General features: G+C 39.8%; 1 protein-coding gene across 1 annotated transcript in view; it reads right to left on the bottom strand.

The window, feature by feature from the left end:
• The window catches only part of dab1a (DAB adaptor protein 1a), a 215,419-nt gene extending 209,623 nt beyond the window's left edge, over positions 1-5,796 (bottom strand). The window contains exon 1 of the mRNA XM_005732231.1: positions 5,392-5,796. The gene's annotated coding sequence lies outside the window, so the exon portion shown is untranslated. The remainder of the gene's footprint in view (positions 1-5,391) is intronic.
• Positions 5,797-11,290: the final 5,494 nt, after the last annotated feature.

Genomic DNA, 11,290 nt, shown 5'->3' with positions numbered 1-11,290 from the left:
CTTGTGACATTACCAATAAGTTTGATGTGTCACATGGCCCTCTTCCTATTGAAAAAACAAAAGTTGTATCCAAGATGGCCGACTTCTAATTGGCCACCATGGTCACCACCCATCTTGAGGAGTTTGCCCCCTCACATATACTAATGTGATACAAACAGGACTTTAATATCACCAACCATTCCCATTTTATCACGGTGTATCCATATAAATGGCCCACCATGTACATTAATCAATATTTGTTTAGCTGGTGAAAAATATCAGTAATTAAGACAACAACAAAAAAAGAGAGCAGCCTTCATCATTTGTATATGGTGTAAACTCAAAAGAGAGGGAGAGAGTTATAGTTAATAGTTAACAGTACACATTTACTGCTTGTAATCTATCAATGAAGCTTTGTTTTAGACAGTAGGTAAAATGAGCAATTTAATGAAACGTATCACAATTACCTGTGTAAAAAGAAGACAAATAATCAAAATGTTAATTAACAGTGAAAATAATGACTAAAAATATCCCTATATTAATTATTATGTAAAGAGAAAAATTCTCCTATAATAAAGAGAAGTATACTCTGCCAATACTGTAAACATCTCCTCTCCAGAAAGAAGACAGTATATGTGTTCACTGACGCAACTAACACAACATATTCCAGCACCATAATTGATGTTTACGTTTCTGCTGCAATGCATTTCACTTACACACTCCTTTGGATCAGTCTGAAAATTAAAAAAACAACAACAACAAAAAAACAATTAGCGTGCATATTTATTGCTGCACCAACATTATTTCTAAACGTCAGTCTCGGAGGGAAGCCAACCTTTTCTGTTTTCTATTAACAGGTTTTGTTCTGCTCCAATAGTACTTTTCTAAAAGTCAATGCTGGCTCAAGGAGTCCAGAGCAGAAAGTTCTCAAACTTATAAACAGTTCTCACAAGTAGAAATGTACAAAGCACTCGAGGTTAAACAATTATTGCATTACATTTAGAGAATGGACCAGCCGCAGACTGGAACTGGACAATTTGCAGTATTCTTTTTTTGTACCAATACCAGCACCTTTCAAAATATGGAAAATGAGACCACACTTCATCTATATACAGTGGTCCTTCAATATAACGCGGTTCACCTTTCGCGGCCTCGCTGTTTCGCAGATTTTCTTTGTGCAATTATGCACAAAAAAAAAATACTCTTAACAGCACATTGTGTTCTGCGTCTTGATTGGCTGTAGACCACTGTCAATCAATCTCTTCCATGCCGTGTCTCCTGTACAGTACAGAATGTGTTCTGCTTGTCAAATTTACATAAATCTTCAATTGCCAAAAGTCTGCTTCTGAAGTGCTGTACTGCATGTTTATATGTTTTGTCCCCAACGAACACAACAATTTCGACGAAACGTTTTGCACCATCAAAGGCACCTGCAATAGCACCAAAAGGGCAGATGAAGATGCTAACCATCGCGCAAAAAGTTGGACTTCTGGACATGCTAAAGGAAGGCAGAAGTTACCGTATTTTTGGGATTATAAGGTGCATTAAGCGAAACAAAACAGTCAGATAAGTCATACTTTACTCAACTCATTCTTCTTGCTTCCTCTACTTCCATATCATTGATTCATTAATGTTGAATACTCTCTCAGCTGCTCTATTCCCATGTTCTGGACCTGAAAACAGGGTTTGATCTTTGTTTCATTCTATAATACTGGACTTATAGAAAGGTTTGAACTTTGAGGGTGTTTAAACAAGAGAGAAAAGTGTGAAAATGTTCATGCCTGTCTGATTAAAGTGTATAAAGTGTGTAGTGAGGGGTTTTACAGCCTTAAAACATCTATAATAATTGTAAAAAATAAAGCTACTTCACGGATTTCACTTATCGGGGGTTATTTTTAAAATGTGACTCCCGCTATAAACGAGGGACCACTGTATAGCATTATTTTAAGGCTTTTTTAAATGCAACTTCAATATCTGTAAACTCTTTGCCACCTACCTTGGGACATTACAGTTTTCAAAATACATCCAAAAGAAATCTAAACTCATAACCATAAGCTATTAAACTGCATCACCCCCATACACACACCAACACACTTCACGCACACCAGGACCCATGACATTCATAAGAGGAAATGAAAAAGAGCTTTGTCCTGTCCTGGGCACTGCCATGCAAGACAGTGATTGTGTTGAGTCAATGTGATTACCTGGGAGTCACTCTCTGGAGGGAAACGCTGCTGAGTTATCACAGTCTTATTATTCCCAAACTAATATCATAGCCTGCCAATCACTTGCTTGCCTTTCTTAACCACATGCTGACAGGTGTGGTGTTGCACACATACTGTATGAGAGGCATAAACACACATAGACAGGAGTACTTTTAAACCGAAATGCATCCATATAGATCTGCACATGGTGAGAAGTAATAGAATGCGCAGAGAATGAATGAATGCACCCAGACACACGTACAATCACTCAACCACACAGGCTGCAAGCCAGCAGACATTCACACGCAAACTTCCTCAAAGGGCCCCAGGGTGAGGAGAATCGTCCTCTTCATCTGAAGTAGGGAGGAAGCCCATTGGCCAAATTAGATTGTGCCATTTCCTGACGGAGTTAAGCATCAATCTGCAGCACTGTGCAGTGATTCGCAGTGACCTTGGCCTATCACAGCACAGTGTCTGGGAATGCTCAGAGAGGCTCTTAATCAGACCTGGAGGACATGGGGCCTATGATGACATTACTCAGCCTTTATCTCTCTACACACGTCCCACTGTTTCTCTGTATGTCTGTCTCCCAATCTGCCTATTCCATTCGTTGCCTCTCAGCTCCAGGATGAGGAGGTGGCTCTACAGCTCAAATGGACGCTTACTTAACCTGACCTCTGGATGTAATCCTTGTCCATTGATCCAATTCTACGCTGAGCGTTTGCCCTCACAATGCTGACCAAACACAGAAAACGTTTGCCCTTTCGTATCAAATCTGACCTATTTCACTCATTCCACTCAACAGGTACATCAACAGGTCAGTTTCTGCATCCTGTCCAGCATCCATCCTCAGACAACACATGCATAAAGGACCATCCCTTAAGCAATACACACTCATCCTCAATCCAGGGCTACTGCAGGCCTTATGTGAATGATGAGACTGTGCTGAGATGGAGATAAATGAGCCTTCATTACAGCCATGATAGCACAAAGCAGCACCAGAGAGAGGGATGGAAGAAGAGAAGCTTTCTTTTTTTCATCTCACCCTTCCCTCATTTACCACGACCAAGGTTCTTAACACATAAAGGACACAAAAGGACACAGTACATTTGATAAATATGTGCATTCATAGAGCCGTCACCTATATATACACATAAATACCATAAAAAAATGTGCATTTATATTGCTTATTTATGCGCCTTCACATGTATTTACAGTTCTTTAAAGCAAACTTCATCCATAGAGTCTATATAGCAAACGCCTACGTGGTAAATGGAATTCTCTGTCAGGACCTATCAAGGAAAAGCTTTGCCTTCACATGGATAACACACTTCTGCAAACATACACACATTTGTGTACGCATAACTTTCTCATTCCCACAGCCATGCTGCATGCCAAATGAATACAGTAAAAGCATACCGTTTTAGGTACATTTGGCCCATTTGATGATTGAAAGAGATTTGTAAAATCCAAGATATAAAAAGCCTGTCTCTTTGTTGGCAGACAGTGTAAGGAGAATGTAATTACATTTTTCCTCTCTTGGTTTAACAAATGATGTTCTGCTGTACGAAGGGTACAAAGTTATGAGAGCTGCACAGCACCTGTACGCACATTCAGACACACTTGTACACAGAAAATGTAGCACAACAAACAATGTGATATTACAGCTGCCAGTACAACACAATAGACCTCTGTTTTTTTTCACACAAAGTAATATTACCACTCATATCCACTCTACATCAGCGCCAATTTTCACTGTGCCAATTTTGAGCTATAGAAATAGAGGAGCAAGTCAGAATTTTAATAACCTCAAGACTAGCAAAAGCCCATGAGAGCGTACGTATATGTGTAAGTAGATAAGTGTGTGCCGGCTGCTGAGTCATGGATCCGTCTGAGTCAGTTCTCAATAGGTCAAATTCAAGATGTTACCTAAGAAAGACATGATGGGTTGTCAAAAAGGAAAAAGGAAACGAAATAACAGATACTGAATGAGACCATCCTCAAGGCATGCAGACCAAGCCTTTCATTCTCCCTCATGCACCCACAGTACATGTCCCCTTAGGCCTCAAGTTCAGGCTCTGGCTGTTGAACAAACAAATGCACACACAAAAGAGACACAAAATAAATTACTGATATACTCGACTGGCTCTAAGCCAATCGAGTGACTTGCATATTCTGTCTTGGATATCCCCATAGCTGAGTGTACAATGTAGAAATTTAGTGCTAAAAACATCCAAAATGAGTGATTTAACTTTAAAAAAAAAAAAAAGAGCTTGGAGAAGAGGTTTTCTCAACATAGGCTCTGCAGCACTGATCCTGTACTGCTCAGGTGCCGCTGAGCAAACATGACAAAATGAATAAAAGGAAGGTGTAGCCAGAAAGAGAAAAAGCAGCACCACTTGGCTATCCATCATGCAGCATTGCACCTTATGACTGAGGTACAGTCACTCCGCTCAACTAATCTGAAATCGGCTCAAAATATTTTCAGCTAAATAGCTTTGTATCTTCTTATCTGGCAACAAGTCCTATAGTGAGACAATACTCTAATACATTTAATCTTTTCATAATGAACACTCCTACATATCAGTACCCCAAAAAATAACTAATACTATGATATTACTGTACAGAAGTACTAAATTACATTAATTAAAAGACGCACAGATGCTCCCAAATATCTGTGAGAGCATACTTCTCTAGCCTGCAACCTTGAGGCAGCGCCCAGCCCAAAGTGATGGATATTCTGATACAGACGTTTTTCTTGCCAGCCAAGTCCAAGCCAGTGAGAAAAAACACACACACAAACACGTCTGTCATCCTCGCTGAGCAATGGCTGGCACAACATACATCTCCCTCTCTCTCCTGTTCCATCCATCTCCAGTATTCTCCATTTATATTTCCTCTGTTTGCCTCATATCAGCATCTCTATATCTGACTTCTGTAAGGATGTATTCATCTACAACATGTCACAGAAGAATATCTCCCTCTTAATGCTTATCTACTACTCTTACAACTCCTCTCCTGAGCGTTGTACTTAACTTGAACACTTGCACTGAATTTCAGTATGAAAATAACATGCTGCTGCAAAGAAATAAAGTCTATCTAACTCATATAAGGTATCCTCTCTACTTAGTCACTCACAGCCTCCGAATACAAATTCAAACACAGAGCAGACTCTCTCTTACTCATCCCTTTAAGTGCTGACACACACCTGATGGATCCTCCGCTTAGTCCCGTTCCTCCTCCTCTGCTTTGCCACCACACCACGAAGGTCACTCCCGGCCCACTGTCGCTCTTCCTTCTCCTGTTTTCCTCTCCTCTTACTATCTGTCCTTCTCCTCCTCTCTCTGCTTTGGTCAGAAAGAGAGAGAAGAAAATCCTTCCACAGACAGGAAATCCTCAGCTAGAGACAGAGACACTTAAAGATTGTAAAGCCTAGCTGCTGCTGAAATACACAGGAGCTGCTGACTGACTGAGCTGTTAAAGTGCTGGAGGGAGGCTAGCGTGGCTACGATACGGTCTGCACCACAGCAGTGTACAGACACATGAGCAGCCAGAAAGCTCAGGGAGTCGCTAGCTCAAAGCTCACCGCAGCAGAGCTCCGAGTCAGCAACCTAGCCCCCCACCCTCCCCTCCCGCCTGGCTCACTCTCGTTCTGCCGCTGCCCCCCTCCTTTCCTCTTGCACAGTTACCACATTCCACCTAATAGCAGAATCCTCTCTTCCTCACTTTCTTCTTTATTTAACTAAAGTATACATCACTCTCATCCCCAGCTCAGGCATTTCCCTTCAATCAGACAAGAAAATCCTGCAGCTGAGATGTAGGTAAAATCTTATCTTCTCACTAATATATCTTCAAGGCAAGATTGTGTTAGTGAACACAGGATGAAAAGGACACCTTAAAAGCACCAAGAAGAAAGTCAAAAACCTGTTTCTCTCTTTTCTTCTTTCAGCTCCTCCCTTTAGGAGTTATCACAGTTGATGATCTGCCTTCATCGTACCCTATCCCCACCATCCTCTTCTGTCACACCAATCCTCTCCGTGTCCACCTTTACTAGATCCATGAATTTTCTCCTTGAATTGTCTACCTCTTTTCGGCCTGTCTGGCTAACTTTGTCTCTAAACTACTCAACCTGAGTTGTCCCTCTGATGTATTAATTTCTCCTCCTCATCCCCAATAAAAATCTTATCACCTTGACCATTTTGTAAACCCTCCCTTTCACTGTTGCTACGATCCTTCAGTCAAATGTGTTGAACTATACATTTTGTTTCTTTTTGAAACAGCAACATGCACCTACCAAGCAATCATCTCATGCGAACATGTCCATAAGACCATTTTCACTCTTTTGCTAAAGGTAAAATAAAGATTAAGTTCAAGTTTGGGAGTTTTAGTCACCTCTTCAAGTGATTTTACGCTCTTACTCTGTTCTCTTTTTCTCTACTATAATGATTACTTGTCAGTGAGTGAAATTTTAGTTGGAATAAAAACCTGCAGACTGTGGGCTGTCTATTGATTGTGAAGTTCTCTGTCTGCCTTTAAAGAAATAAAAAGACATTTCATTTAAACTTGGCCAGTAACCCCTTCAAGTTAGTTTCCTTCCAACTGCTATTTTGTAAACATGTTCTGAAAATCTCTTCTTACAACTTGCACTTGTGCATTTGTAATGTGCGCTGGATCTTCTTCAGTGTGTCGAAACAGCAACCAATCGACTTCACTTTGGGGAAAAGTAGAAAGTTGAGTGGAGCCAAATTTGGCAAGAAGGTCAGTTGGTGAGTGAAGATTCAATTGGTGTGGCCAATGGAAGCATGTAATGCCACTCTTTGAGTTAAAAATGCTCCGTCAGATGTCTCATAACAATACAGTAAACCCTTTGGGCATCAATTCACGGTACATAACCCAGTGCGTGTCAAAAATTGATGAGCATGCTTCTGAATGATGTTTCACTAAAATCTTCTGTTTGATCTGACACCAATATCAGCAACAGTCTTAACAGCATTACAGTTGTGTCAAGAAGATGCTGCTAAAAAAGTACTGCCCAAGCAGACTACCTGGAAGAAGAGATCAGCCAGATCTAAATGAGACAAGATTTTCATTTTTTATGGGCATACTTGTAGAACTGTATGATCACAGCTATTTGTCCATACCCCTAGCTGATTTCTACCAAATATTTTTTATACAAAGACAGAGATACAGAGATGAAAAAAAAACAAAAAAACAAAACAGTTCTGTTCAGCTCAGATAGACTTTTTTTTTTGCTTACCTTTTAACACAAACAAGCAACATACAGATCACAAAAAACCATATACAGTCAAGAAGACAGCAATAAAAGAGGGACACAGTGGCCCCAGATTAATCTAAATCCACACACCACCACCTTCACCCCCACTATTTATCATTTAAAGTATTCATCCTCTCCAAACCTAATGCCCTCACAAAGACAAGCTTATTCAGCCCTCCTTAACACACAGATTAGCCACAGACAGACTACACACACTGAGACCCACATAGTGGAGTGGAAAGAGATGAACACATAAAGAGTGGGAGGGGGAAGTCAAGTGGAGCATTGCCCATTGGGGAAAAAAGAGCAATCCAGGAAAAAGAGACTGCAGTCACTGTATCAGAAAGGCTCACTTTGGACAGGTGTTGGAAAATCAATAATTTACCAAATTTCTGTCTGTTGTTATGACAGGCACTAAGCAGTGCAGTACAAAATAATACTGCAATATCTTTTGTTTTTAGAGTCATAATGTCAATTATGACATCATACATTTAACACCATTTCAATGCAGGAAACACTATTTGAGGCTTTGAGGACACAGTGAATACAAGCTCAAAAGTGAATTTAATTTAAACCTCAAGTGGTAACATTGTGGTATATGACTTCAGTCTTAGGTAAATTAAATGACTGTTTCTTACTGACTGAAATAGCATTTATTTTGGAAACTAATTGATAGTCGCTCTAGCCAACACAGTGAACGCTAATATTTATGCCTAAAAACAGCAGTTCTTTAAAACGGACATCTAGACATCACAGAAAAAGTAAGCATGCCATGCTACAAATACTGGCTCGTCTATACATTTGTTCATTTCCTAACATGTCCCAGCCAAGTTGCACACATGTAATTTTTGGACGATTTGGGGAGAATTAGGTCAGAATATTTTCCACAGCTCTCACATGTTGCACACAGTCGGTCCGCTTTAGACAAATTCGCACCACTGGGAATACTATGTGCAGTTTAAACAAGGTAGCTGCCTGGGTAGATTGTGCAGGACACACGGCACCCACTCTCTTAATGTAAATGCAACACTCGGACTATCAGTTGCAATATTCTTCGCAATCTAGCATAACACTGCACTGAACATTTGATCTGTCACAGGCATCTCTGTGGCATAGGTACTATAGACAGAATGAAAGATGGACACAGACATCATGATGTCAGCCACTGGTTTTGAACTTCAAGCTTCAACCTTAGTGTTTTGGAATCCTTTTTACTTTTTGGCATCATGGAGTGCTAAATAACGCTAACTTGGTTGGCAAGCTGCCTTAATCAACTATACAGGTGCAATGCACAAACAGAAATATGACCTCATTAGTGTTGAGTGACAGTATAAGTATAAATTACTAGATTTAGAAATTTCACTCACTAAAACTGCTGCACTTCTTGGACAGTGTAGAGCTCAAACTAAGCCATATTATGTACCAGATAATTCCAGATAAAAATGCTCCAAAAGGCACCAACAGCATAAACACAGCAAAGAGGGCAAGTTTAATAAGTTAATAGTGGAGGCGAAATCTGGGAGAAGCTGATCAGCTTTAGGTATCTGAATTGGCACACCTATCAATATGGCTATCCCCCTAGAGGCCAAATGAGGCTGTAAATGACCTTTTTTTAATGCTGTACAGTTGGGCATTTTAATTTGGGTGTTTATAGAGATTTGGAGTCAGCCTCAGTTGGCACCTAGAGGAGTTTTTGCCACTTAAGCATTAGCTTAATTTTTTAGCCCTGGAGGTTTGGTAAGCACTGCAGCGAATGTATGAAAGCAGCTTTTTAGTGTGAATATGATAATTAAATAAAACATATATTTTTATTAGTATTTTGTTTGAGTTTTTTTTTTTTTAACATAATTACTTTTTAAAAGCTTTCCGAGCAAGTGAACAGCACCTCATCTGTTGCTGGGCTCACATCCGATTGAGTCTCCATATGAAACACTATAAGCAGGGAAAGCCACTTTTCATGGGAGCAGAGAGAAAATAAAAAACTCATAAAGAGTCCATCCCTGAGCTCTGCCGGCTTGTAGAACAAACAGCTAAAAGGATATGAAATAAAGCCTTCACTCAGTCTTCTCTAAAAATTTCTTCCAGCCCTCTCTACCCTTTCTCTGTCTCTCCATCAGTCTGACTGTGCTTTCAACTCTCACTCTCCTCTCTCATCTGAACAAGGACATTCAGTACATCACCACAAAAAAATGTCATCTCCATCTCCATCTCTACTCACAGCTGTTGCTATGGTCACAGCAATAAACCTGACTGTGCTGCCTCACTCCAAACTGAATGAGTGCTTATATAGGATGTGCTTTTGCCCTTACATGTGTCAAAACTATGAGAAAACAAACATGTATGCACCTGCATCGTTCTTCGATGGAGACCAAACTGTTATGAGGAACCACTTGAGCAGTCAATTGACAGCTGTCGAGTGTTGCCATAGGGGCAGATTGATAAGCAAGCGTGTTAACTGGCATTTGACATAGAGGAGATAGATTACGTTTAGGTAATGACTAGCTGAGTGGTATTTAGATGTGGAATGCTGTTCCATCTCCCTGGCACTGTCACATGCTCATTAAGAGCATTAGAGCATGTCATTAACATACACACATACGCTCACTAAAGCGTAACATTAAATAGATTTAATTATTTAAGTTTCTGAGTCTCTGAATAACGACAACAAGCTCACAGTGCATTCAACTTCCAAACAAATGACTCGTCAGTACATTTCTAATTAGTGCAGAGAAGAGGAAAAAGATTGGTATTAACCTGGGCTTACTCATTCTGTGTGTGTAAAAATGTGTGAGCATATGTGTGTGTATTCATTCTCAAGTAATTATATTTCCAGGCAGTGCTGAGTAGAGAGGGGCAGGACTGTGTGTATATTCCATTCGGCTTATCAGACTTGTCCAATCCTGAGGTAGATCAGATCGAACAGTAAAAGCTCATTAATTACGGATGGTTGCTGAGCGACAGAGAAAAAAGGCAGCGAAGGGGGGTTGAAGAAGCAAGGTGAGGGGACAGATGGGTGAGAAGAGGGTAACGTGCAGTACTGGAATGCTGAAGCTGAGATATAATAATTAGAAATCGTGTTCTCATCGTCCTCTGGTTTGAGGAGTCAGCAAGAACTGCTTTGGAGATCAAAGGTTAAATGTTGCCAGTCATCTCTGTTGATGGAGGTAGAGACTAAACGCTGTGTGATCCTTTCCAGCATATGAAGGAGGATCACACAGTATACACTTAAAGAACGTCAGATTTCAAGAAAATGTTGTTATACAGAAAACTGCATTTGTGGAAGATATCCTTGAAATAAAATTTCAGCTGAGTTTCACTATAAGATTATACTTCTGCAAATTTGCAAAATCATGCAAATTCTTTTCTTAAGAGAACATGATTATCTGAGAAACGGCGATTTGTGAGTCCTGTTATGATGCCAGGGATGAACCCAGCCTCTAATAGGTAATACATTTTAAAATGTGTGTTGTGATTTTTAAAGGATAACTAAATGTTACTTACCATTTTTACTAAATGCAGCAGTTATTTCAGGTTAAGAATAATTCACAGCCTATCCAACCAAATAGGGAAAAGGGACATAATGTTAATGGTAACCAGGAAAGAAGAAAACACTAATCAATTTTGACTTAAATGATTTATAAGCTTTTTGAATCTGTTGTAATATAATATTTAAAACCCCTTTTCACCTACTGCTTCTGCATATAGGCACTAGAGATGGCACGATACCACTTTTTTATGTCCGATACCGATACCGATATCATAAATTTGGATATCTGCCGATACCGATATGAATCCGATATAGTGTTTTTTAATCAACAAAACTGTTTTTTAA

Source organism: Pundamilia nyererei, unplaced genomic scaffold (genome assembly GCF_000239375.1).
Source record: "Pundamilia nyererei isolate P.nyererei 1_Seehausen unplaced genomic scaffold, PunNye1.0 scaffold00046, whole genome shotgun sequence".
Taxonomy (NCBI): domain Eukaryota; kingdom Metazoa; phylum Chordata; class Actinopteri; order Cichliformes; family Cichlidae; genus Pundamilia; species Pundamilia nyererei.
This window is presented reverse-complemented; position numbering and strand designations above follow the sequence as displayed.